Source organism: Marmota flaviventris, chromosome 20 (genome assembly GCF_047511675.1).
Source record: "Marmota flaviventris isolate mMarFla1 chromosome 20, mMarFla1.hap1, whole genome shotgun sequence".
Taxonomy (NCBI): domain Eukaryota; kingdom Metazoa; phylum Chordata; class Mammalia; order Rodentia; family Sciuridae; genus Marmota; species Marmota flaviventris.
The window spans coordinates 15,715,692-15,742,122 of NC_092517.1; the positions used below are offsets into that span (position 1 = coordinate 15,715,692).

The 26,431-nt window shown below is 44.1% G+C and overlaps 1 protein-coding gene across 2 annotated transcripts in view; it reads left to right on the top strand.

The window, feature by feature from the left end:
• Window positions 1-13,432: 13,432 nt before the first annotated feature.
• The window catches only part of Hrh1 (histamine receptor H1), a 94,638-nt gene continuing 81,639 nt past the window's right edge, over window positions 13,433-26,431 (top strand). Inside the window, exon 1 of one of the 2 annotated variants that reach the window (XM_027931928.2) lies at window positions 13,433-13,574. The gene's annotated coding sequence lies outside the window, so the exon portion shown is untranslated. Of the gene's footprint in view, window positions 13,575-21,017; window positions 21,067-26,431 lie in introns of those variants that run through there. The other variant, XM_071605915.1, reaches the window with a different exon arrangement.

Here is a 26,431-nt window from a genome sequence, read left to right on the forward strand (position 1 = left end):
GAACCTGCCCCTACTCACCTTTTCTAGTAACCTCCCTCAGAGGAACCCTGCCTGCCTCCTAGTGTCCCCTGAACACTTATAAAAACAACCTGTTGCTAGATTTTTACATGGGCCATTAACAGGCTGTATGTTCCAACTATCACACAACTCCTCCAGCCTCAGGGTCCCCATCTGTGATGTGTACAGTGCTATGCTAACTTGTCAGGTGGATTGCCATAGAGTGAGAAATGTGTAAGGTTTCATTGGGGCAAATTGACAAGACCCTATGGAAGGTTGTTACTTTTTGTCATTATTGTATAGGCATTGGTGTGTTTCCCTGAAGGGAAGTATTATATGTAATCCATAAGCAGCTAAGTTTCCTTTGATCAATCAGGGGCTCAAGGGCAGGGGAGATGTTTGCTATCTTTGTTCTTACCACCATCCCAACCTATTGAGCTAGATTCCCCCTGGAGTAGATATCTGAACTTGAGACTCTCAGGCCTGGTTATGAAGTTCTTAAGATCAGGGACTCTGCAGGGAGAGAATTCACTGCTTTTAACCTGTTTCCTTACCTGTGAAGTAGGGATAGTAAGAATACCTATCTCGTAGCATTGTTGAGAGGGTTGAAAGAAAACCATGTAGTAAGCCCTTGACAACTTCAGGGGATGAACATGAGGACAATGCGTTAGTTATCTATTGCTGCATAATAAACTACCCCAACATTTAATGACTTAAAACAACAATAATTTATTATCCCTCATAGTTTCCAGGAGTCAGGATTTCAAGGAGCAGCATAGCTGGGCAGTTCTAGCCCATGGTGTCTCATAAGACTGCAACTTCAGCCATTTGAAGGCTTGAGTTTGCTGAAAGGGCTACTCACAAATGGCTCACTCATCTGCACCTGAACTGGTGCTGGCTGTTGATGGGAGGCCTTGTAGCCTCTGCATCAAGCCACCCGTTAGATTCAGAAGTTACACACTGTTACTCTGCAGTGATGTTGGTCATGCAGGTCAGCCCTGATTTACTGTGGGAGTTGAAGGCCATTGGTCACCATCTTGGAGATAAGCTGCCTCAGATGATACCAAGTACATTCTTCATTAAGATCAGTATAAGGGGGCTGGGGATGTGGCTCAAGCGGTAGCGCGCTCGCCTGGCATGCGTGCGGCCTGGGTTCGATCCTCAGCACCACATACAAACAAAGATGTTGTGTCCGCTGATAACTTAAAAAAAAATAAATATTAAAAAAAATTCTCATTCTCTCTCTCTCTCTCTCTTTAAAAAAAAAATCAGTATAAGGCAGTTCAGTCAGGATGTTTTTTGGGGGGAGGAGGATACCGGGGATTGGACTCAGGGGCACTCAACCACTGAGCCACATCCCCAGCCCTATTTTATATTTTATTTAGAGACAGGGTCTCATTGAGTTGCTTAGCACCACACCATTGCCAAGGCTGGCTTTGAATTCAAGATCCTTCTGCCTCAGCCTCCCAAGCTATTAGGATTACAGGCATGCACCACTACTCCCAGCTGCTTAGCCAGGATTTCAAGTCAGGTTTGCCAAGCCTAGACTCTAGACTCTCAACCACTAACTCATGTTGACACCTGTTGCTTTTTTTAATGTTTATTTTTTAGTTCTACACAATACCTTTATTTTGTTTATTTATTTTTATGTGGTGCTGAGGATCAAACCCAGGGCCTCACACGTGCTAGTGAGCGCTCTACTGCTGAGCCACAACCCCAGCCCCCGACACCTGTTGTCTTTATGGGAGCAGTGGCTTTCTCATTTAATAAACCTTTTCTGAGCACCAGCTATGCTGTTGGTGCGTTAGGTATTGGCCTTGGGAGCTCATAGCCTGAAGGGGATGTGTAGGCTGAACCACAGCTCTCGCAGCTTCTTTCTACTTCACTACTCTTCCTTCCCTGGGATATTCATATCAGAGGAGAAAATCACCAAATCCTGGTATGTTCTTTGGCAGAGAAGGTTGGAGTTGAATTATAGGAAAGGAACTAACCTTGGAGCCAGGACTCTGAGTTAGGTTCTGAGTCTGACTCTGACAATGATTCCAGGATGTTTTTGGTACATCTCTTACATTTTGTGGATTCAGCTTCCCTATTTGTAGAATTGCCTCTAAAGACCTCACCTATCCAAATAGTTCATTCAGTTACCATTTTTGGGGCACCTTCTGTGGACCAGTCACTGTTCTAAATGCTGGGCATACATTAGGGAACAAGATAGATAGTAGGGAACAAGTTACTTACACTCAGATTATGGAAAAGACCATTTCAGGCAGTGAGGGGAACTAAGAAAGGCAAAGTGATAGGGACCCTATTGCATTAAGCAAGGGCTTCTCCAACAAGAAGCAAGTGAGTAAAGATCAAATGATGATGTGGTATCTGGGAAGATTTTGAGGATAGAAATATGCAGGCACAAAGGTACTAAGATGGGGTGAAAGGTTGAGGTGTTTTTAGGGCAGCGAGCCCAGGGAGGAGTGGTGGGAGACAAGGACAAAGAGGGTCAGGCAACATAAAGCCTGGTAGACCACTGGAGATGTGTGTACTTACTTCTAAGTGATGAGAAGCCTTTGTAGGGTTTTCAGTAAGGGATCATATGTGTGGCCCAAGGGTGCCTAGCCTGGTGCGTGGAGAGGGCTGGCAAGGGTATTGGTTCTTTTCACTTATTTTTGAGCAAGACCCCTAGATGTCCCAGACCCCTAGATGTCCCAGCCTGGAAAGACTGTATGATTTGGGACAGGGTACGAGGGATACCACTATGCTATATGCTGGGACAGTTTACTGTTCTCTGAGTTCACTGTGTGTCCCACTCTTGTGGGAACTTCCTGATGCCTTTTCTAGCCAATGGAGTCATTGGTTGGATTAATATAAACTCACCTTGATATTCAAGGCCCTCCTAGTCTGGTTCCCAGTCTCCCAGATTCCTCTCCCACCATTCCCCAGGTTGGGCAGGCCAGCCTGACTACTCACCATTCTCTGAATGCTCCCTTTTCCTTCCCACTTCCAAGGGTTTGCTTGTGCTGTCCTCTCCACCTGAAATACTTCACATCAGATTCTGTTTAGGACATCTTTCAAACTCCATCTCAAAATTCATGTCCTTCAGGAAGTCACTTAATGTTTCCTTCACCTAAAGCTTGTCTGTCTTAGTATGGTCACAAAAGCTTTTTAACAGAATTTTTTTTTAATTGAAAATAAAAATTTACCGTTTTAACCACTTTAAGAGCACAACCTAATGGCATTAAGTGCACAGTGTTGTGCAACTATCACCTGCTATCCATTTCCAGTATTTTTTTTATCATCCTGATCAGAAACTTTGTACCCATATAAAAGCTTTTTAATGGAGCCTGTATTCATGAGAATACTTCAGATAAAAGGCATGTGCGCGCGCGTGCACACACACACACACACACACACACACAGAAGAGGGGAGAGAGAGAAAGGGGAGGCCTGTAGTAAGTGCACTTGTGCAATTCCAATTCAACAGAACTATTCCAAGAAGATAATCCATTGGCTTATGAAAATGGAAAGTCCAGGTTAGTCTCCAGGCATGGCTGAATCTAAAAGTCTATATGATTCTTTCTTTTGGTTCTGCTTACTCAAGTGCTGGCTTGATTGTCAGCCAAGCTTGCTCTGTCTTGGTGGCAAAGATGTCCATCTGTAGTTCTACTAGCTGAACAGTCCCAGCAGGAAAGATACACTTCTTTCTCATCAGGTTCAGCAGAATTTCCAGGGCCCTCATTCCTCAGTCTGGGTCATATACCAATCCCTGAGCCAATCATCGTAGCCAGAGAGCTGGACGTGCTGATTGGCCAGCTCTGAGTCACTGTCCTAGAGCCCAGAGAGGAGTTTTATGACCTAAGGGCAAGGAAGAGTAGTTCTCCATAGGAAAAACAGGATTCTGTCACAAGAAAAAGGAGAAGCAGGAACTGAACAGTCAAAAGCATCTGGCCCATCATAAGGACACTTAGAAATATACCTCCTTCTGTTGTTTTCTCAATAAGTGGTTCTACCTTCACAAGAAAGGCAAGGAATCTCCCCTGTTCCTAGTATTGTTGGTCACCAATGCTGTCCTCCTAAGTATTCCTAGAAGCACCTCTCCCCACTCTGGCCTCTATTGTTCCAGCCACAGTTCAGGGAACACACCCTCTCTCCCACATTCCTGCAGCCCATCTAACCCTGCTTCTCCCCATGTCCACAGAGATCTTTTCTAAAGTCTAAATCTGCTCACAGCTCTTGAAAGCCCCCCCTTGTGAACTACCCTTTGGCTTACTAAGCTCTGTCAGATCTTACTCCTATTCACATCTTTGTGGCCTTGTCTTTTGTCTCTTCCCCACACTCATCCTCTCTCAGTCAACTTCTCTTGGGGCACAGTGAAAGGCTTTGCATGCTGTTCTTCGTGTCTGGAATGCCTTAGCTTTCCTTGCTTGGCCTTCATCTCGGGTCCTTATCACCTCCCCCAGGAAGTTCTCCATGAGTAGTACCCACTGTTCCCACCTCACAGTGGGCCTACACCTCCCAGGGGCTCTCATAATAGTACTGTCCACTTGCTTCTTCATGGCACATACAGTGGGATGTTATATTTGAAATGTTAGCCTCTGTTGGTTTTTAGGGAAAATGAGGTTTTAAAGTTTTGGTATAATTTACTTTTGGTAAACTGCACAAACATTTAATGTAGAGCTCAATGAATTTTTACCAGTCTATACCTATGTAACCATCCCAGAGATCAAAGTGCAGAACTCTTCCAGCACCTTCTTCCAGTCATGAAAAGTATCTCTTCAACCCCAGAAGAAAACACTTCTAAAACCAGTTATCAAACTTCATATAAATAGAATTGTATAAAAATTACTTTTTTGTGTTCTTTATAATCAAAATAATGATTCCATGTTGTTGTGGACAGAAATAGTTCATCTGTTTTTATTGTTGAATAGTTTCTCAAGAGTGTGAATTAACCAGCTCATTTATTCAGACTCCTGTTGGTGTATATCTAGAGTGTTTCCAGTTTGGGCAATTAAGAATAAAACTGTTATGATTTATGTTCAGTGTTTAGTAGGCGTATGTTTCCATTTCTCTTGGAGACATCCCTAGAGTGGAATTTCTGAATCATAGGATAGATCTATGTTTAGTAAACTGAAGAACAGTTTTCTATAGTGATGTACTGTTTTCACTCCCATCAGCCATTAATGGAGTTCCAGTGGCTCCATTTCCTAGTTAATACTTGATGGTGTCAATGTTTTTGATTTCTGCCAATCTGGTAGAGATCAGGAAGGTTGTTTTTTTTAAATTTTTTTGATAAATTCTGTTACTCAGGAATCTTATATTCCTTCATTTTAGGTTATCATCTTGAAGCTGCTGTCCCATTTTTGGCTCTACAGAAAAAGAGAAGTCAGGTGTTTTTCCCCTGGCTTTTGTATTCCTATAGAGTAGGGGTTTATGAGAAATAGGGAAAAGCTCTTGTGCATTGATGACATGGTTGATAGGGGAATATTCAAGGGATTTAGGAGAGACCCAGAATCTCCAGATAAGTTTGAAAGAACCTGAATGTAGAATGGACCTGTGTCCTCCTCTTAGGCAGGTGCTTTAGAGGAGAAATGGCTGCGGGGAGCCGGGCAGAAGAATCTCATTTTTATAACAGAGCTCGCTGAAGCCCAAATGCCATTGGGGCTGAGCAGTGTTTCCTATGCACTTGAGATGTGTTCAGACCTAGGAATAAGGGACAAACAATGACCTCTGTGGGAGGGTGAGCCCTCCTCAGATAGGAACAAAGATGTCCTAACAGGTGCCAATGTAGCTAAGTGATGATGTACAACCAGATTTTCCCCATGAGGTCTCCAGAACCATGCTGTGCACTAGAGGTACAGGAAAAGTTTGGCTTGCCTGATATTAAGATTTTCTTCACTGTGAGTACAGACTGAGTTCACTGACCCAAAGATCAAATTATCTTTCTTGCTCACCTGAGCTTGTGGACAGAAATTTGATCATGGTCCCACTTTTGACCCTGAATTGTGCTTATATTCCAGTATTTTCCCTTCTCTCCTTGAGCTGAAAGCAGAGAGAAGATCTGATTCTTCCAGAATCAGTGACCTCCTGTCCAAGGGCTTGACACAGAGTAGGGTTTGGGGTCTGGGGGAATCTGTCAAATGCCCGAATCAATGGGTATTTATATTTCTTTGGATGCTTTGTGGTGTCCATAGCATGGTTTTCTGCCCATGGCAAACCTCTAATAATTCTTTGATTGAAAGAAATTTAAATGTTCTTGACCTCAGTTTCCTTGATTGTAAGTTCCTCCAGGGAATGGTAAGAAGGAGCTACCTGGTTTAGCACTCACCATGGGTAAAGTCCTGAACTGTGTTAATCACTTTTGCCACCCTGGGAAGCAGCTCTGTGTACACCACACTTGATAGATAAGCACTGAGCCCCAAGGAAGGTTGACCGAGAGAGGGTGGGTGTGGGGAAGGGACAAAAAATTTATTGAGCCCTCACTTTGTGCCAGGCATTGGTCTAAGCACTTGACATGCGTTAACTTCAGTGACCCTCACTACAATTCAGTGATGTTGATTCTGTGGTTATCTCCATTTTATAGATGGAGATATTGATGTGTGGGTTCTGAATACATGTGATTGCTGAGGACGGTGGTGAGATTTCAGTCCAGGCTGCCTGATTCCAGTGAACATGTTCCTTTTCCCAGTCCTGTGCCTGGGCTCTGCATGATCCCCTCTATCCAAACCTTCTCCTTTCCTACCCATCTCATCAGTCACCTCTTTATATCCCTTCACCTCTCCTGACTTCCCTGATGCCACGAGTAGGAAATGTTCATCTCTCTCTCTTTATTTCTTTGTTCCCATAGCACTTTATTTTAAGGATTTATATAAGTAAAGACTGTGATTTTATCTGTATTTGAGAGAAAACGTAAAGCAATAGTAACATAAGCAAGATAGAGGGTTGTTTTTTTCTCATGGCTGCTCTGCCATCCTAGTTTATCTCTCCTTTAATGACTACTAAAGCTGCAACCAGTACATACATTCCAAGGAGCAGGAAAAAAAGGAGAGTTTTCTCATTCCCTTTAAAGAGATGTCCCAGAAACAGCAGTTTCCCTTTTATCTCATTGGTCAGAATTTAGTCACACGGCCACATCTTACTGCAAAGGAGGTTGGGAAATACAGTCTTTTGGTGGGATATGGGGAGGACTGGTTAAAAAGAAAACCAGTTTCTAAAGTAACATTGTTGCCTTAGTATGTATCAGTCATACCCAGGATGGCTTATTTAGCTTTCTCCTCAACTACAATATCTTAAAGGCAGCTCTTCATCATCTTCATTCTTAGCTCCCAAAGTCTAGCCCAAGTTGGAGACACCTGAGATGGGGAAACAGGTGATTACAGGTTGTTTCTTTGGCTGCTCTGTGGTCCATACCATACATAGTTCTCTGCCCATGGCAGACCTCGAATGTTGTTCAGTTGAAGGAAACGTAAATCTTCTTGACCTCAGTTTTTCTAATTGTGAAATGGGTATAAATGACCTCAAAGGTCAACTCCAGTTTGGACATTCATGGTATGTATGAATGTAAAATAAAATTTGAAAAATATATGTCATTAAAGAAAGAAAGCCTAGCCAGAGATGGCTATTGTGAATTGCCTTTGTTCTTTCTGTATTTCTTCTCCATAAGCACATATACATGTTTGCAGATAAATAGAATCCTATTATACACACCATTTTATAACCAGTCATTTTCACTTTATAACATACTAAGGGACTTCTGCCTATAAAAAAGCCAGCTTGTAGAGATGATACTCTCAATAAACAGCTGGAACACCTGCATGAAACTGTTTCAAAGAAAATAAAAATCAGTTACAAGCTATCAAAATGCTCTCCAGAGAGCTAGGACTTGAGGGGCCAAGATCCCAATGTGAAGAGAAGCACAGCGAGATGAGCCTGACATGCTTTGTATTTTTTTTTCCATGAATCTGCCAGTTCATACAAGGCTGAGAAGCACAGAAGAAAACAGAGGCTAAGACCCGGGAGTAAGCAGAGCTTTCAGCAATCTCATGGTGCTAGAGAGAGAAAAATAATTCAAACTAAGACCACTTCTGGGCCATTATACGTTCTCTAAAACATTTATTGAATTCATAAAATTAATTGAATTCATAAAATTTTGACCTTTCAAAGAACCCCAGAGATAATGAAACCAAACGTTTCATTTTATGGATATTGTAGCAGAAGCACAGAGACATTGAGTAACTTTCCCAGGGCCCCACAGAAAATAGGCACAGCCTCCTAGTACAGACTTCTGTCACTGGATTGCTCTGTGGCTATTGCTGCTGTTCTCAGCTTTAATATCCCCATTCCTTTACAGCCATCCAAGCCAAAGAGAGAGAGAGATCAATTTAATCTTAGTTCTGGTTGAGGCCTTTTAATAAATGAAAGTGCTTTTCTAAAAGGAAACCAAGCACAAATCCTTTTATAAAAATTATTGGTCATTTTTTTCTGATTACCAAAGTAACATAAATTTACTTTAAAAAATTAGAAAATACAGATAAATAAAAACCCAAGAGTGCTCACAAACTTTTCTCCTTCCCACCAATCCTTGATGTAGATACTTGAAGCTTTTTTATACATAGGTATAATTTTTCACAAAGTGATTTCATATATACCTAGTCTTTTATAACTTCCTTCGTTCCTTTTTTTGGTACTGGGGATTGCACCCAGGGGTACTTTACCACTGAGCTACATCCCCAGCCTTTTATTTTATATTTTGAGATAGGGTCTTGCTAAGTTGCTGAGGGTCTTGCTAAATTGGAGAGGCTGGCCATGATCTTGCAATCCTCTTACCTCAGCCTCTGGAGGAACTGGGATTATAGACGTGCACCACCACATTTGGTTCATAACTTACTCTTTTCTTGGTTGGTGTGGTGATGCTGGGGATTGAACCCAGGGCTTTATACATGCTAGGCAAGTGCTCTACCAACTGAATTATATCCCCAGCCCCTATAACTTGTTTTTTAAGTGATCCTTCTCATCATGGTCAGTTTTCACATAATTCTATATTCTCTTATGTGATTTTAACAGCTGGTTAATATTGTTAGTAGTCTATTCTATCAATGTGCCATAATTTATTGGGTACTGTATTATTTTTAGTCTTTTACTGTTACACAGAAATCTGCAATAGACATCTTTATGCTTTTCTTGGTGGTGTCCATGATTATTTTATCAGAGAAAAGTCTCAAAGTATGGAATAACAGAACTGAACCTTTTTAAAATTCTCAACATCTGGTTATAAATTACTCTCCATTTTATCAGTGTATGTTTCTCTAGCAGTATGCACATAAGTATGGACGTTACTTAAGAGGAGATGGGGGGCAGGTCTTGTCATTCCAGCTTGCCATCTACTTTTCTTGCTCACTTTCCTTTAAATAGATAAAGAACTAGGAATGTAGCTCAGTGGTAGAGCACTTGCTTAGGATCTGTTAGACAGTGGGTTCTACTCTCAGCATGATAGATAAATGGATGGATGGAAGCTTCACAGCATATAGTGTAACCAGATTTCACATGCAGACGTCAGACTAACCACTTAAGGCCAAAACTTTGAACTGAGCCAGGGCCAAGTTGAAATAGCCAATTTTGATGACTAAATAACCATCTGACCACTTGGTCCACTTTGGTCCTGAAGGATGTAGTCCTACCCTCACAAATTGAGCAGGAAATAAATCAAGAGAAGGGCTATCTTGCCTACTTTAGAAAGCTACATTTCTAAAAAATGAGCTTTTGGAGCTCTCAGTGCCAGAGTGTGCAGTCCTCAAAGGGGTTGGCTCACTTCATGAAGTGATGGGTGGGGATCTGACTGGGCACTCTGCCCAGACCTACCAGTCCACAGTTTGGAGCACAGCCTGGGAATCCAATGTAAGTGGCATTCATTTCCTCCAGGTCTTTAGGGCTTTGTTATTATCTAGTGTCCCCTGTGCAAATGAAAGATAATTCCTTTGGTTAGTGGGAGACTGAAAGTTATTAGCATTAAGTGGGATTTGTTTCAGAGTTGGGGGATATGGGTTCTATGGCTGATTGGGTGGGATACCTTCGGTAAGACCCTTCTCTCTGGGCCTTCCTCAGTTTCCCTATGTGAGCAAGGAAGTAGTTGCCCTGGATTTGGTGAGACTTGATTCCTGTTTTCTAGAGGAGGAAGGAAGGGAGAGGACTCAAGTACCCGGCCCCTACCAGAGCCAAGCACCAGCTGAGCACTTTGTACATCTGAGTTTATCTGCTCCTAACAAAAGCCCTATAAGGGAGAGGACTTTTGTGTTTTTACTTTTCCTGCACTGATACATTTTCATCCCTTACCCACTCCTAGTCCCGGTGGTTTAAGAGTGGCTGAAACTGCCTCCTTGCTAGGGGTAGGCATGCAACTGAGGTGTGGCCAATGAGAGAAGCCATAATGGTGCCCGGACTGGGCATGTGACCCAGGCCAGGCCAATGGGAGTCAACCCTGGGATTTTTGCTGGAAGTATTGGAAAGGAGATGATCTCTTTGGCAATTGGCCATTCCTGCCTTTTTGTGGAAACAGCCTGCTAATAAGAGAGACACAAAAGAAGCAGTCGAGATTCAGAGAGAGGGGCTGGGGTTGTAGCTCAGTGGAAGAGTGCTCGTTTAGCATATGTGAGGCACTGGGTACGCACCACATATAAATAAATAAAATAAAGGTCCATCAACAATTAAAAAAAAAATATGTGTATATATATTAAAAAAAAAGATTCAGAGGGAGATGGGTTCATGACAACTTCATTTGAGCCCTGATATGGGCTGTGCTGAATCCAAGCATGCCTCTTATACTTTTTAATTCAAAAAACCCTTTTTGACTAAGTCAGTTGTTATTGGTATTATGTTATATGCAACTGAAAAAATCACTAAGATCCTGGATATAGCCTAGGCATTATTATTCTTGTTTTGTGTGCAGATAGAGAAACTGAGTCTCAGAGATGCAAAGTAAATGCAGAGATAGCAAGTGGCAGAAATATTTTTAGTCTGTGTTTTTCTCCTTATCTGTCATTTCTCTGCCAGAACTCAGGCTGTCTTGATTTCTTTCACAAAATACAGAAGTAGGAGCAGGGTTGGGGGCCCAGACTGATCCAGGTTCCAGAACTGGTTTGGCTGCTTCCTGATTGTATGATCTTAGGATAACTTAATGAATCTTTATGCTTTTGTTTTCTCATTTGGAAAATGGAATGACAAGAAAATCTACAGCATGGAACTGTTCTGAGGAGTGGGTGTACTGAACTCTCTATGTAAAGCTCTTCAGATAGTGCCTGGCCCAGTCATTTTATATAGGGGCTACCTATGAATTTTTTAATTTCCTGGCTGTATATTGTTATCCTGCCCCTACCCCTTATGGCTTGGGTTACCTAATGATGTATTAGTTCCAAATGTCACAAGATAACACATACCCTGGTCACCAGGAGCTTTAAATGTCTGATCTTCGGTTTCTAAAATGCTGATTCTTCTAAAGATGCTGATCACTATGGGTTTAGCAGCCCTAAATCTGTCCCAGGAAGTGAAACTTTGGAGAGGAATTCCAAATAATCAAGCCTTTGCTGACTCGCAAGAAGGGAAGAGAAAGGGGATGGAAGTTGACCCAGCCATTTCCGAAGCTTTTACCCCCCCCCCCCCCCCCCCCGCCCACTCTGTAAGCCCCACAGCTGTGCAGAGGAAATATCTTTCTTTTAGAGTTTATAACAGGTGTGACCCTGGGCGCCAACTCAGTTCCAAAGAGTGCATTAGCCTGATAAAGTGTAAAATACAAAGGAATCCCTGAAGAATAACCAGGGAGTGGGAGGGGCTTGCTAGGGTTTCAGGGTGGGTCCTGATTGAAGGTTATGTTAAAGTATAGAGAGCTTGTCAGAGAAGCAGGTGGGAAAACCTTGTTTCTATGATTTACAGCAGTCAGAGGGGGTGCCCAGGAAAGTAATACGCCTGCTGGGTATCATGAATCAAAAGTCTCATGTCTCTGGACATTACTAATGACCCTTGAATCCCCACCTTGCAGACAGGCTTGGTGTCTATGAGCTACTATTTGTGGAGCACTTACTAAGCCCTTTAAATAAATGGCATCATGGAATTTTCCAACAGCACTGCTAGGATGAAGATAATAGCATGACCTTGGAACTTGGGGTCAGGCAGCATTGGATGGATTCTCAGTTGTTGTACATGTGGCCTTGTGTAAGCCACTTGGCCTCTCTGTGCCTTAGTCGTCTTATCTGTGAAGTAGGAGTAGTGATGGCTCCTATATTCAGGGTGGTGTGAGGATTTGCTGGGTCAGCACTATAGAGCTTTGAGGACCCTGGCAAGATGATGGCTACTTCGTTTTACAAACATGGACCCTGAAGACAGAAAAGGGGATCACTCATCCACAATCCCCATGCATTACCTGTGAAAATGAGCCCCAATCTTCTTTTGAGTTGACCCCACAACCCCTGAAATTGCCTTGTACTGGGAAGAGGCTGAAATACTCCCATAATACCCAATCCTCCTTCCCCATCAAACAATTTCCTCTGAGCTTACTGAAGTGCCAAGGTCAGATCTGAAGTGATAACTGTTAAGAAATTCAAATGGGGTTTTCCTGGCACTGAGGAATGAGAGAGAGTGGGGTGGGGAGCGAGAGGGGGGAAAGGGGTGAAGGAAGGAAGGAAAAGAAAGAAATCAACCCCAATCTCTCTCAGCTACAGGAACCAAAGCAGTAAGAATCTGGGTGGTGTTCCTGAGGTCCTAAAGAACTACACCCCCACTCGAGTTGGCACAGGTTGCTAATTGAAATGTATGTTGAAATGTAAACTCGGGCTGGAGGTGTAACTCAGCACAAAGCCCTGGGTTCTAGCCCCAGCACCGGAAGAAAAAAGTGGGGGGAAGAAGAAAAAGAAACCAACTCATTCATCAGGAGGGATTAAATAGGAGGGTGTAGGGTTGTTGACCTGGGGGAGGGGGTCTCTTTCCCAGTGGAACCTCAAGGCCTCTAGGGGTAGGCTTCCCACTCTGTCAGTCTTGAAGTCTTGACTGTCTTTTCTTATCTAGGGTCTAGCAGGGCATCACAGTTTGTCCTTATCAATACATGTGCTGTTGACTTTGCGGAACATGGTCTCATCCCCATTCTCTTAACTATTTTCATGTGTTTGCGTGCCCCAGGTGCACGCGTGGCGGAGATATCTCTACTCTTACCTTTTCCCACACGCCAGGAACCATCCCCCGCGCGGAGCCGAGGCTCGTGTGCCCCACGGGAGTAAGACAAGGAGGAAGGTGTGGGAGCTGCAGGCGTGGGGTACCCCGCGAGCACTGGGCGCTGGTCCCCAGCCTCCTCCCGGCGGGTGATGGGCGGCCCGCTGTGGCTCCTCCCCCGCGCCCCGCCCCCGCGGCACCGAGCAGCCTGGCCATAGCTGCCGCCGCGCCACCAAACTTTCCCCGGAGCCGGCACGGGTGAGTCGGAGTGGCGCCGGCAGGTCGCGGACGGGGGCGTAAGTGGGGCCTCAGCGGCTGGGCGAGGCTGCGCCTTGCCAGCTTGGGATCCCCCAGTATCCTGGAGGGGTAGCGGAGACCTCCGGATCCGGCGGCACCAGGTGGGCGTGCTTGGAGACCCTGCGACGCGGCAGCCTGGGGAGGGTGGCAAAGCTCGCCTTGCTCCACAGCCCCGCTCGCTGCGCTGCGGTTGTGGCTCCAGCGCCTGGACGCGCAGGCACCTGTGGCTTCCCGGGGCATGGCCAGGGTGCGCGCCCTGAGCTGTTCCTCTGGCCTTTGAAGAGGGAAAGGCGAACACCCAGCATTCCTTGAACCAACCAAGGCCGAGTGCGATGCTACTCTGGTCCCAGCCTAGGTGCCAAATGTGTTCTCTGTGCCTAGGTGCTGAGCATCCATTGTTTCTTTCAGTTCTCCCTGTAACTCAGTGAACCGAATATTGCCATACCCATTTTACAGAGGAGAAAACTGAGGATAGGGTGGGAAAGTGGAGCCCAGGAGCATTGGCTAGTAAAGAAGAGAGCTAGGGTTTTGAGCTGGAGTTGGGCGAACCTAAACCATTAACCATACGTAGTGGAGCCCCAGATTCAGTATTACTTAGTGTGGGGTATGGGTAACTTCTGGACCTCCACCCTTCCCCTCCCTTTCTCTCCTCCCTTGTAGGCAGGCTGGAGCCCCATGGAGTGTTTTGTGTGTGTGTGTGTGGTGGGGGTGGGATCCTCCTGCTTGTGCCGAGAAAGAATCCTTTGTTCAAATGGGTGGATGTTAAGGCTAGAAAGTGGATTCTGATGGTAGAAGCACATGGAGGCTGCTTATTCTGGGTAGTTAGGGGACCCCAGATTCTGGAAGTTAATTTCCCTTACTCTGGAAGAAGTACTGGTAGGCAGGAGCAGGAGCTAAAGCTTAGCGGTTCTTGTTGAAGCTCTTGTTCTTTGTGTGATCTGGGGTCCCCTCACTGCCCAGAAGATCCCACCTTACCCTATCCCCATTCTGAGTCACCTGTTATCTTTGAAGTGTCTGCTAAGTCTGGGAGCTGGCTTGTGCAGGGATGCCCCAGGCAGAGTTGCTGTCTTCCTGCAGGGGGCTCCCAAGTCAGACCCAAGCCAACCAGAGGGAATAGGCGGGGAGTCCTGTGTGAGCAAGGTCCCCAGGCTGAAAGATGCCCAGAGAACTCATTTCCCTTTTGAGGTTCAGGGCCTTGTCCTTCTGTGACAATGAACAGGTAGAGTGTACCTCCAGAGCCTGAAAAACAGGGGGATTGGGAGTCTGATAAAGGCTTGAATTCCCCACCGTTGGCTTTTACCTTGGGGAGTCTGGGAGAGTGGAGAGAGACAGGCCAGACATCAGAGATCATCATGTATTATGCCATTTAATACAGCAGCCTTGCAAGGTAAGTATCTTTATTGCTAGCCTCGATGAGCAGATAATCTACTGCGATTCAGAGAGTTGGGAATGTGAACACCAGTTTTGCCTCATCTTAGATTATCAATGAAACTTGGGTGGCAGATGGAACCTTAGAAACCTTAGTTCCTTTTGTGTTTCTGGCTGCAGCAACAAAGCTAAAGAATAGAGGGATGCCAGGCAACAGGATCCCCGATGCCTTTGCATTTTTCTCCAGGTCTCTTGGTGGACCTGCTGTTGAGGATGATCACTCATCAGAATCCCTGAAAACCCCGTGTAGATATACTACTGTGACTTCGAGTTTGCAGGACCCCCACATGCAAAACTGCCCAGCTGCTCCAGGAGGTATTTCCCCTAGCGGAGTAGAGTTAGTAGAAGAGAGCAGGGGATGCTTATACCATTTTCAAGTGTGTCTGAGTCCTACAAAGGCTGGAGCTCCCTGGTGAGGGAATCCACTTCCCAGAGAGGTTGGACATCCCTGATCTGGGTGTGGTTCCCCTAGGCCTCAATTGAGTGTTCCAAGGAACTTCCTCCCCTTGTACTTTGGAATTCAGTGTTCATACTTTACTCTTCACAAACAAGGAGTGCCTGATCAAAGAGTGTGGCCTTGCCCTTGCAGAGGCAATGCATAGCAAAGGGATTCTGGAGCTGACACGCCTGGGTTCAAATCCTAGTGCTGTCTCTTATGAACTCTGTGGCCTTGGGCCAGTTGCTACACCTCTCCATTCCTTGTTTTCCCCACATTTAGAATGGGGGAATTTGTGGCACCTTCCTCACAGGCTGGTGAGAGAATTGTGTTCATGTACATAATGCACTGAAATGATGTTCCATAATACATAAAAATGCTATTTAAGTGTAGTTGTTATTGTTACTAGGAAAGTCCTATAAGCCCAGGTTTGTGGGCTTGCAAGCGTCAGCTTTCTCATCAGTATAATGGTACTAATACAGCACCACTTTATCTATCTAACCTCCACACAAGTCTGCCCTCTCATCTGTAAAATGGGAGCAGGTCTAGTTAGATTAGTATGTCTCCCAGAAGTCTTAGTGAAACCTCCAATTTTAACAAAGTCTATGCAAATTTATGCAAACTCCTGGCACTCTGCTTGGTACTTGGGAAGGACCAGCCATTGTCACTATTATCACTATATGGCAGACCTTTCCCCTACATGCTGCTGCTTGAGCTTCATGCTCTGCCTTGGTTTGGAGAGGCCTGGGTTTGAGACAGTTTTCAAACTGATGTTTTCTGACTCTTAGGGAGGGCCAGGATGGGTTCTGTGCAACTGGTTCTTGCAAACAGAAGAAAGTTTCTACCTGTCTTTCAGCCCAAATGTTAGCTGTATGGTCATTTCTTGGGTCCTCCAGGAACTATTGGGGGTCTCTTGATGGTTGTAGGCTAGAAGGGGGCATGTTTGAAATTCTTTTCTTAAGATCTTCCCACAGCTGTCCCAATAGAACATACCAGCCCAGCTGCCTTTCAGATTATACTGCTGGCTTGGAAGATTCTGTGCATTCTCCAGTGAGGAAGACCCACTAAGAGTTCTGAATTTTTATTTTTTTCCCCTTGAAAGAAATAATGGTGGAGTAAAATTCAAAAATTCAGGGTTGCAACCCCTGTCCCTTTAGTGAATTTGGACTTCAGTTTTCTCATCTGCAGAATGGCCATTAATCATATTTGCCACTATATTTCTCAGGATTAATGCTGGGATGGCAGGCAGAGAAAAGAAGGGGAGGGGAGGGAGATAGTATAACTGGCAAAGAATTCCATGCAATTGTAATTCTCATTAGCATTCAGGCCAGGCATTAGCTGTAATTGCTTCTGATCCAAGACGTTTTATCTGAAAGCCATACCTGGCAGAGGACCATTGAAGCCCCAGTCACCTGCTGCCCTCCCTTTCACAATGACACTGAGCATTTCTGAATCTCAGGACGTAATTATAATAAAGCTGCTGTATCTTATTTATAAGTGACTCACTTCTGCCATTAATGGTGGCAGAGGACTCAGATGCACACTCTTTGGGAACAATGCTACTGATGCTGTCAGGGGTGGGGTGGCAGGATACCTCACCTCTTTTATGCATCCATCCTCCCAGCTGTAATTTACCAGTGATAATGCGGGAGGGTCACATGGGCCAGTATCGAAGCCCAGAGTTCTCAGTTTGTACAGCAGCTTGGATGGCGAGGCCCATTGAATGTATGTTAGAAACCTTTCCAGCAGAGAGGATGAAGCTGGAGAGGTTGATGACGGTACCTCCAGGATGAATTAAAAGTGTAGACTCTGGGGTCCAAAAAACCTGAGTTTTAATCTTGGTTCTGCCAGCTTATTAGTTAAGGTATGATTTGGGGCTGTCTTCCCAAGTAAAATATTAGCTCTAATACAGCTGGGACCATGTGGTCTTATTCATAGTTCCCATTACATAAAATGCACTCACAAATGCGTAATGGTTTAATGACTATACAAAAGATAAGTTGCTTAATTAGGCCTCAGCTTTCTCATCAGTATAATGGTACTAATACAGCACCACTTTATAGGCTGCTGTGAGAACTGGTCAATGAAATGTTATGAACAGAATAAGCATTCAGTAATGCCCATGATGACAAACAGGTGGGTGAAAGAAAGGACACAGCTGGTATAAGCTAGAAAATAGAACTGTTTTCCTACCCCCAGACCAAAAAGGAGCAATAGTACCAGTCATAAGAATGTCCTGAATATATACAGCACTCTACAAGATGTTTTTATATCCATTGACTCCTAACAACTGGGTAAGAATCACTATTTGTTTTTCAAGAAGGAAACTGAGGTTCAGAGAGGTTGGTGGAATACTCAGAGCTCTCTCTTGCCTTCTAGAGGGTGGAAGGTGTAGAATTTAGACTTCCATGAACATGGTATCTCTCTTCATTACGTAAGGTGTTGTTTTTTTAAAAAAAACTTTAAAGTCAGATAGTATCGTTTCTTAATTTTCTCTTCATGATTTTTACACATCTTTTGTTAGATATAGTCCTAGTTATTGGATATTTTCTATGCTATTGTACATGTTTTGTGTATATGTATTTTAATTAATGTTCTTTTAGTTATTCATTGGGGAAATAGGTTTGCATTTTGTATATGGGTTTTATATCCAGGAATGTTGCCAAAATATCCTACTAATGTTTCAAAATGTGTAGATTCTTTTGAAAATACTCTGTGTATAATTATAGAAGGTGCATATATCAGTTTTGTTTATTCCTAATTCACTGCTTCTTTTCTCTCCCTTGCCTTAGTTTTCTGCTAACACCTCAGTACAGCAATGAATTGAAGGGGTGATGGTGGGCATCTTTCCTTATATGACTCCTGTGGGGGAGCTGTTCACATTTGATTATTAAATATAATTTTACTCTAAGTTTTCTTTTTTTTTAAGAGAGAGAATTTTTTAATATTTATTTTTCAGGGCTGGGGATGTGGCTCAAGCAGTAGCGCGCTCGCCTGGCATGCGTGCGGCTCGGGTTCGATCCTCAGCACCACATACAAACAAAGATGTTGTGTCCGCCGAAAAAACTGAAAAATAAAATATTAAAAAAATTCTCTCTCTCTCTCTCTCTCTCTTTCTCTCTCTCTAAAAAAAAAAAAAAAAAAATATTTATTTTTCAGTTTTCGGTGGACACAACATCTTTATTTATTTTTTATGTGGTGCTAAGGATCAAACCCAGCACCCTGTGCATGCTAGGCGAGCGAGTTACTGCTTGAGCCACATCCCCAGCCCTTTCTCTAGGTTTTCAATAGAATTTGTCAGATTAAAGGAGTTCCTTCCTATTCTCAGTTTGCTGAGTATTTCTTTTCTTTTTAGTCATAAATGGAAGTAGAGGTTTAACAGATGCTTTTTCTGCATCTGCCCAAATGGTCACATGATTTTCCCCCCAATCTGTTGACCCAGTGCATGACCTTGAGTTTGACATTTCTGAAGTGAACTCAAGTTGCATCATACTGTAGCATCTTTATTTCGAGATTATCTTTGCTAACCTTTCTGTTTAGGATTTTTTTTTTTTTTTTTTTTTTTTTGGTACTGGGGATTGAACTCAGGGGCCTTTGAGCACTGAGCCACATCCCCAGCCCTATTTTTTTTTTTTTTTTTTTTTTAGAGACAGGATCTCACTGAGTTGCTTAGTGCCTCACTGTTGCTGAGGCTGGCTTTGAACTCATGGTCCTCCTGCCACGCCCTCCCCAGTTGCTGGGATTACAGGCATGCACCATCATGCTCTGCTTTGTTTAGAATTTTAATGTGAGTTCAAGTTCAGGAGTGAAATTCCCTGGTGATTTCCTTGTGTGTGTGTGTGTGTGTGTGTGTGTGTGTGTGTGTGCATGTGCTTCTTTCTCAGTCTTTGATGTCAAGGTTTGCTGGCTTATGAGACAAGGTGGGCAGGGTTCCCACTTTACTGTTCTCTGAAAACAATTGCATAAGCTCTGAATGTTGATCATCATTGAGTGTTTGGTGAACTCACCAGTTAGACCCCCAGTGGGTGGACACTGAAGCAGAGCGTGGGGAGGGAAACCAGTGTCAGCTAAGTCCAAGGAAGAACTTTTCAACAGCCAGAGGCTCAGAATGCCTTGGGTGGAAGTAGACAGAGTGCCACGGGGAGAGCCCAGCATTGGACACCGAATGAGGTTTCTGCCAACCAAGTATCCTAGATGAAGGGTACTCAATCCATGGTGAAATCCAGATGCTCAAGAGCTGCACTTGAGTCTCTTTGTGGTTTTAAAATTGTTGTGGCTGCTGTAGACTGTACATGTGAATTGTTATTCCATGGTGATCACAGATTGAGGGATTTTACTTTCTTGATTGTGTATTCCTGTTCCAGTTGATGGGCTCTCCTGTCCTGTTACCAGTTTTTGTGAAATCTCTACCTTATGACCTATGGGTCACACCCTTTTCTGCAAATTCACTTACTTTCCCTACCAGTTAGCTAGATATGGGCTAGTTTCTTAGCTGGAATATTCCCTTAATCCTTTTTTTTAAAAAAAAAAAATGCCAAGTACTGACCTAACTTGGGTCATCTCTTTTAACTCCCATAACAATGATATGAGCTAATTACTATTACCCCATTGTTCAGATAGGAAAATCAAGGTTTCTACTTGTTATCTTTAGTGGCTTCACATTTCACACTAAATTATCACTCTCTAACTTGGTGTAAGATGAAGGTCTAAATTGATTTTCTTTTTACCAAATTCTTCCATTGTGTTTATTGAATCCACCTTCCTTTCTCACTACCTGCACATCCTATGCCACCTGTATGGAATTACTGAATATTTTTGGAGGCAGAACCCCAGGATGGCACACAACTCTAGGGAACATTGTTTTAATGGTTCTCAGCCTGAGTTCTCAGGGCTTGTAACCTAGAAATCCATTATTAGTGATGGGGATCTATCTAGACTGTCTGTTCTGGTCTGTTGGATTGATTCTGTAGCTGACTATCAGACAAGGTGATGACAGGAGACAAAAGGCCCATGACAATGGGATGATTGAGAACAGTTTAATAAAGAAACTATTACCTTGTATAAACTTTTTGGTTTGGGGAACCACCAAGGGGTGGGACATTGCCCTAGGGTGTCAGTGGGGCGAGGAGAGCTTTTCTACCTTTATGATTGGAGGGGAAAGAGAAAAGAGCAACTCTTGGAATGTGGAGAGAGAGCTGGCATGTAGATGGAGTATGTAGCCACCTGGTCAGGAGGGAGCCAGAGCAAGAACATCCCATCACACCCTCCTGTGGCGTCCCAGGGCTACACCCAGCCAGGAACAGAGGGAGGGCAAGCAAGTCTCTCCTGGGGTCCGTGTAGGCAGAGAGCAGGTACGGTGGAGTGGGATTGCCATGGTGTTTGGATGATGATTTGTATTATGTGTGTTTTCATAGGTTACATCTGCTGCCTCCTCATTTTTTTTCTTTCAAACTTTTCCAGGAAGTTTTCACTCAGTTTATCCTTATTTATTGGCTGTTCTTTCACTGCTCCTGGAGAGACTCACTGACCATTATTAAATGAATACAGGCTGCTGCCCCTCACCCTGAGCCCACGTGAGGCACAGTTCCAGAGCCAGCCCACACCTGTGGGCCAAAGGGTCTTAGAATATGGCTTGATCTCAGCTGTACAAGGGAGCCACATTTTCTTTCTTCTCTCTGCAGCATCTAAATGCCTGTGTGCGGGGACCACCCTGATGGGCCTATGTGGAGGTCAGTTCCAGCCTCCCTGGAGGACTGAAGACCGTCTAGCTCTTTACGGAACCTTCAAAGGTCTCCCAAGAGTGAATATGGGAGAAATGATCAGTTCTGCATTTAAATCAGATCATCACAGTCTCTCCCTGAGAATAAGTTCATGCGAGGCCAAAAGAGACAAAATGCAATTGTATGTATAAATTGAGTTGCAGAAATGATGCTTGTAAATTCAGTGAACAGTTAAGAGCTAAGGCTTCAGAATCTGGGGCCATAGTTTTGGATTCTGGCCCCTCCACTTTTCCAGCGTATATCCTGGGCAAGTCACATGTCTTGTCTGTGCCTCAAGGCCCTCAACCATATGGTTGGATTGGTGACATTACAGTTATGCACCACATAGGGATGTTTTGGTCAGCATTGCACTGTGCATATAGGGACATTGGCCCATCAGATTATAAGGAAGCTGAAAAGCCCTTGTTATCATAGGAGATGACAGTTCCATGAGTGTTATTGCCCCCGAAGACCTTCCAATGAGATAAGATGTGGAGGTGGAAGACAGCGATATTGATGATCGTGGCCCTGTGTCAACCTAGGCTAAATGTGTGTGTGTGTTTGCATCTTAGTTTATCCCACAAAAGTTTGAAAAGTAAAAAACTAAGAACAAAAACTAATTTTAAATAGAAAGAACTTGTAGAATAAATATAGAAAGGGAAAAAATTCTGTCCAGCTGCATAACATGTACGATTTAAGTGAAGTATAGAGTCAAAAAGTTTTTAAAGTGAAAAACTTTATAAAGTAAAAAAAAAAAGACGTTTCAAATAAGCAAAGATTAATTCATAATATAAAAATATAAGATTTTTAAAATACAAATTTCATGTACCCTGAGGATAGAGTGTTCATAAAGTCTGCAGTAGTATACAGAATGTGTCTGGCCTTCATATTTACTCGCCACCCGCTCAGTGACTCACCCAGAGCAACTTGCGCACTTGCAAGTTCCATGCACGGCAAAGGCCCTGTACAGGAGTACCAGTCTTTTCTACCATACTTATACTATACCTTTTCTATGTTTAGATATGTTTTGATACAGTATTATGTCCAGTTGTCTACGGTATCCATATAGTAACATGCTGAATAGGTTTGTAGCCCAGAGCAGCAGGCTATCCCATTACCATAGAACCTGGATGTGTAATAGGCTTGACCATCCAAGTTTGTGTAAGTGTACACTAAGATGTTCACATAACAATAAAGCTACCTAATGACATTCATAGGAATAAACCCCCATTGTTCGGTGATGCATGACTGTATTAACTTCCAGGACAGTTATTAGTCTTAAATGAGTCATGCAGTTTGAAAGAATGAATATTTGAAAAGTACTTCCAAGAGTCTGGCAAGGCCTAATTGTTTATTAAATAAACCAATTAATATATATTATATGGATTTCTTTTCCCTTGAGAGATTGGGCATTATTTTGTCAAGTTCCAAAACAAAACCCATTGTGTTTTTAAAAATTGAAATTGTATTAGCCCTGTATATTAATGTGGAGACCTATTGCATTAAGGGCATTTCGGTTTGGTCCAACCTGCTGGTTGTTACTGGTGTTTCCTCTGAGAAGGCCTGTTGTACATTGTAGCTCCTGAGGGCTCTTTGCTGAGGCTGGGTGAGAGAGGGTCCTCACAGAAAGTGTTGGAACCTAGAGGCAAGAGGGTTTGGTGACCACTGTGGGATTTCAGAGTCTTTACCTGGACTCAAATTCTAATGCCACCCACAGAGACATGTGTTTGATCCCAAAGGAAGCATTTTAACCTTCCTGGACTCAGTTTTCTCATATGTAAAAAGGTAACAATACTAATACCCATCTGAGAGCCTCTTCCTCCTGATCCTAGGAAGACTAACAACTTGTATCACTGAGGACCCAAATGTCCCCTCCTCATGAGGCCCAACTAGTTTTAAGCTGACACCCCCACCCTAATCTAGCCATTCTTCCTTTCATTGTCTGCATGGCCCTAACCAGCCTGTCAGCCCTAGCAGTGTGGGGAAATTATCTCTCTGAATCACTGTTCTCTTGCACTGCCTTCATTACCTTCTGATACCTAGTAGGTGCTCAATAAAAACCTCCCAAAAGAAGAATGAAAGATCCTAAAAGTCAGGTGGTAGGTGGGACCTTGCTCATGTCAATCGCTGTGCAGTCTACAAAGATGGTGTCTGTCTGCTTACCACAGCTCTGGCACTTGAACAACTTGCAAATCTTCAGATTAAATGGCTTTGAGGGCATTTTGGAAGTAGTAGGAAACACAAGGCAAGGATGGATTCTTTTCACTGTTGATTCAGAAGCTCGATAAATATTTGTCACTTGCTCATTGATTGATTCTCACAGCACCTTCCACCAGGCTTGACCAGGGCTCTGAGAAGCTCCATTAGCAAGTCAGGAACACAAGACAGATGGGGTCCCCTCCTCCTCTTCTCCCCTTTGGGAGCTGTGAGGGGCCAGTAAATAGCATTGCTTCATGCAACCTGAGCTCTGTCCAACCGAGAATTAAGACAAAAGGCAAAGCAGTCAGAGAACAAAATGTCACCATTACCAATCAGAGTGATGTGGGGGCATGTTGGGTTGCTGATGCTGAAGGGCAAAACTGACAGGGTTTCCCTGCCCAGGTTCAGGCAGTACTGCCCAGAGCACCCCTCCTTCCTGGTAGAGAGCAGGAGAGGACCATGCTCCCTACTGGCAGCCTGGCTCCTAAAGCAAGCAAAGTCTGAGTTCTACTTGACTATTTAATTTCTTGGATTCGTCCATAAATGTGTCACACCCAGAGGGCCCCAGGGGACGAGGAAATGAGGAGATGGAGAGAAGCCGTGGCATCAGAGTGATGAAGCGCCACATATCATGCGGAAGGAGACAGAAGGATTAGGCAAGAAACATTTTCCTGTTCTTGGAGGGGGAATCCAGAAGTCTCTGATGCCTGCTTATTATTTATAACAGTAGAGAGTCAAGAAACAGGGTCCCTAACCTTCCTGATCCTCCCTCTGGCTGACTGAGGAAGACATTTCAGACCTGGGCTTCTGGGTCATTACATGATCTGGTCCTCTCAACAGCTCTGTGAGGTAAGCTTTAGTATGCCCATTTTATAGATGAAAAACTGAGGTTAGACATGCTGACTCACATTCTAGAGTAGACCTGGGGAGACTATGACAGTGGCCCAGATGAGAGAATGGTTGCTTGACTGGGTAGGATGGTGACCACGGAGCAAACTGGAAGGATTGGAGAAGAGGCAGGAGGGCTGGACAGGTGGATAGGTGCTGTGCAGTGGGACGTGTCATTATTGGCAGGTTGTGTTGGAGCTGTGCTCTTGAATAACTTGTGCTTATTTTGTTTAGATTGGGGGTTGGGGTTTCAGGTTTGGTTTATTTACTTATTTATTGCTTTTTTTTTTTTTTTTTTTTGGTTGTACTTTGGGTAGAATAGATGTGACCCTTCTAGGCAGAGATTTTGCAAAGAATTAAAAATTCCACAGGCATCGCAGCACCTGTGCTTCTCAGTGGAACTGAAGCTGGTGATCACTCACTCCTAATTGGAGTGGTGGCCGAGCGCCTTAGATGGAGTGGAAGCATGCAGGGCTGAGGTGGGGAGCTAACAGAAAAAGGTGCTTGGGTCTGTGAGCTGTCTGGTAATTAAGGGGGTCCTGTGACACCCCTCCCCCACTTTCTTCTTGCCTTTCCACAGTCCCCTTACTGGTGACTGTTGTTGCATCCCACTTCCCTGTCATGTTGCCTGGTGCCTTGCCCTCTTCTGCATCCTTCCTGAGCATCCTCCTTTCTGTGGCAGCCTGAGCTTAGGATTCCTCCTCCCTCCCAGGACCGCTGACACCCACTTCCCTGTCTCCGCGAAGCCCTCTGTTATCCCGAGGAATTAATCTCTTTTCTAGGAATGAATCTGACTGTGTTACTTCCCTGCTCACAGTCCAATGTTATCCTCTGCAGCCATCATGTAGAAGGAATCCTTAGTTGTACCACTTGAAAAGATGTCTGTGATAAATGCATTGTTGAGTGATAACAGAAGTGGCAGAGTACCAGAGACAGCATAAGATGGCAGAATGCCATGCATGGTCACAGGCATGGGCTCCAGGGCCATACTGACAATGTCACTTAGTAACTGTGTGACCAGGACAAAGTGCTTCAGTTTCCTCACCTATGAAATGGGAATGCTAATGGTTCTCACCCCTTTTTGCAAGGATTAAAGAAGTTAATGTGTCTAAAATATGAGCCTAGTGCTTCGCTCCCAGTAGCACTCACTAAATGTGAGCTGTTGTCATGGCCACATCAGTGCCTGTCATTGTATATGTTCACAAATATGTGTATGTACCTCTCTCCACTTCTACCTCCTTCAGGACTTGGGCTAGATGTGTCCTCTTCCAGGAAGCCCTCCCTGATCACCTTTATCACCACCAAGACTGGGTTAGGATCCTTCTCTGAACTTGTAGAACTGCATGGACCTGTGTCTGCCACACACATATCACTCTGTAGTCACCATATATCTCCCCAAAGCTGTAAGCAGCTTGAGGATGTGGGCCATGGCTGATTCCCCATTATATCCTTGACACCCCTCAGAGTGCCAGGAACATAGCACATCCCCAGGAAGTTTTAAATGAATAAATGAGTATGAACAGGGCTTTGAAACATAAGGCTTCAGTGGGAAGCAGCTTGGAAACAGGACATTCCAGGCAGAAGGAACAGCAGGGGCAAAAGCACGGGAGTAGGGGGAGAGACACATGACTGGGCTGTCCACATCATAGAATGTGACTTAGGAGGTTAACAGAAAGTAATTCAGGTGGGCAAGATGGGCAGGGGCTTTACGAATGTTTTGTGTAAATAAAGGAAGGTAGATGAAGTGGGGGTGGGTGTGAAGCAAGAAGATGTGCTGGGGGAATGAGTCTTCCATTTACACTGGGATCCTCCAGTCTGGGGTCAGGGTCAGGTGCTTCTGTGACACCAGGTAGTCATCATAATGTACGATAAACACTTGCTTTACCTGTCTCTGTCCAGATTGCAGATTCCTTTAGAGATGGAAACCTGGGGTAGGTTTTTTTTTTGAACTCTAGAAATCTTGTGCACAAAGATAAGCTATTTCTTCTTTCACACCTCCTTTTTCTCTGCTACGTAGGGCTGAGGTCATAAAGTGTGTTGTGCTTCCTGACATCTGCATCCTAGCAGGTGTCACTCCAGTTCTTCTGGGAACAGCAAGTGTATGGCTCCTGCACTCATTTGAACTCATTCTCTCACCCCTGCCTCCTTTAGTTAAGGCTTGACTACAACTTACAACAGATGCAGCCTAGAAGTTCATTCCTAGGTGAGACTAGCAGGCTGCAGAAGAAAACGTTCTCTCCTAAGTTGT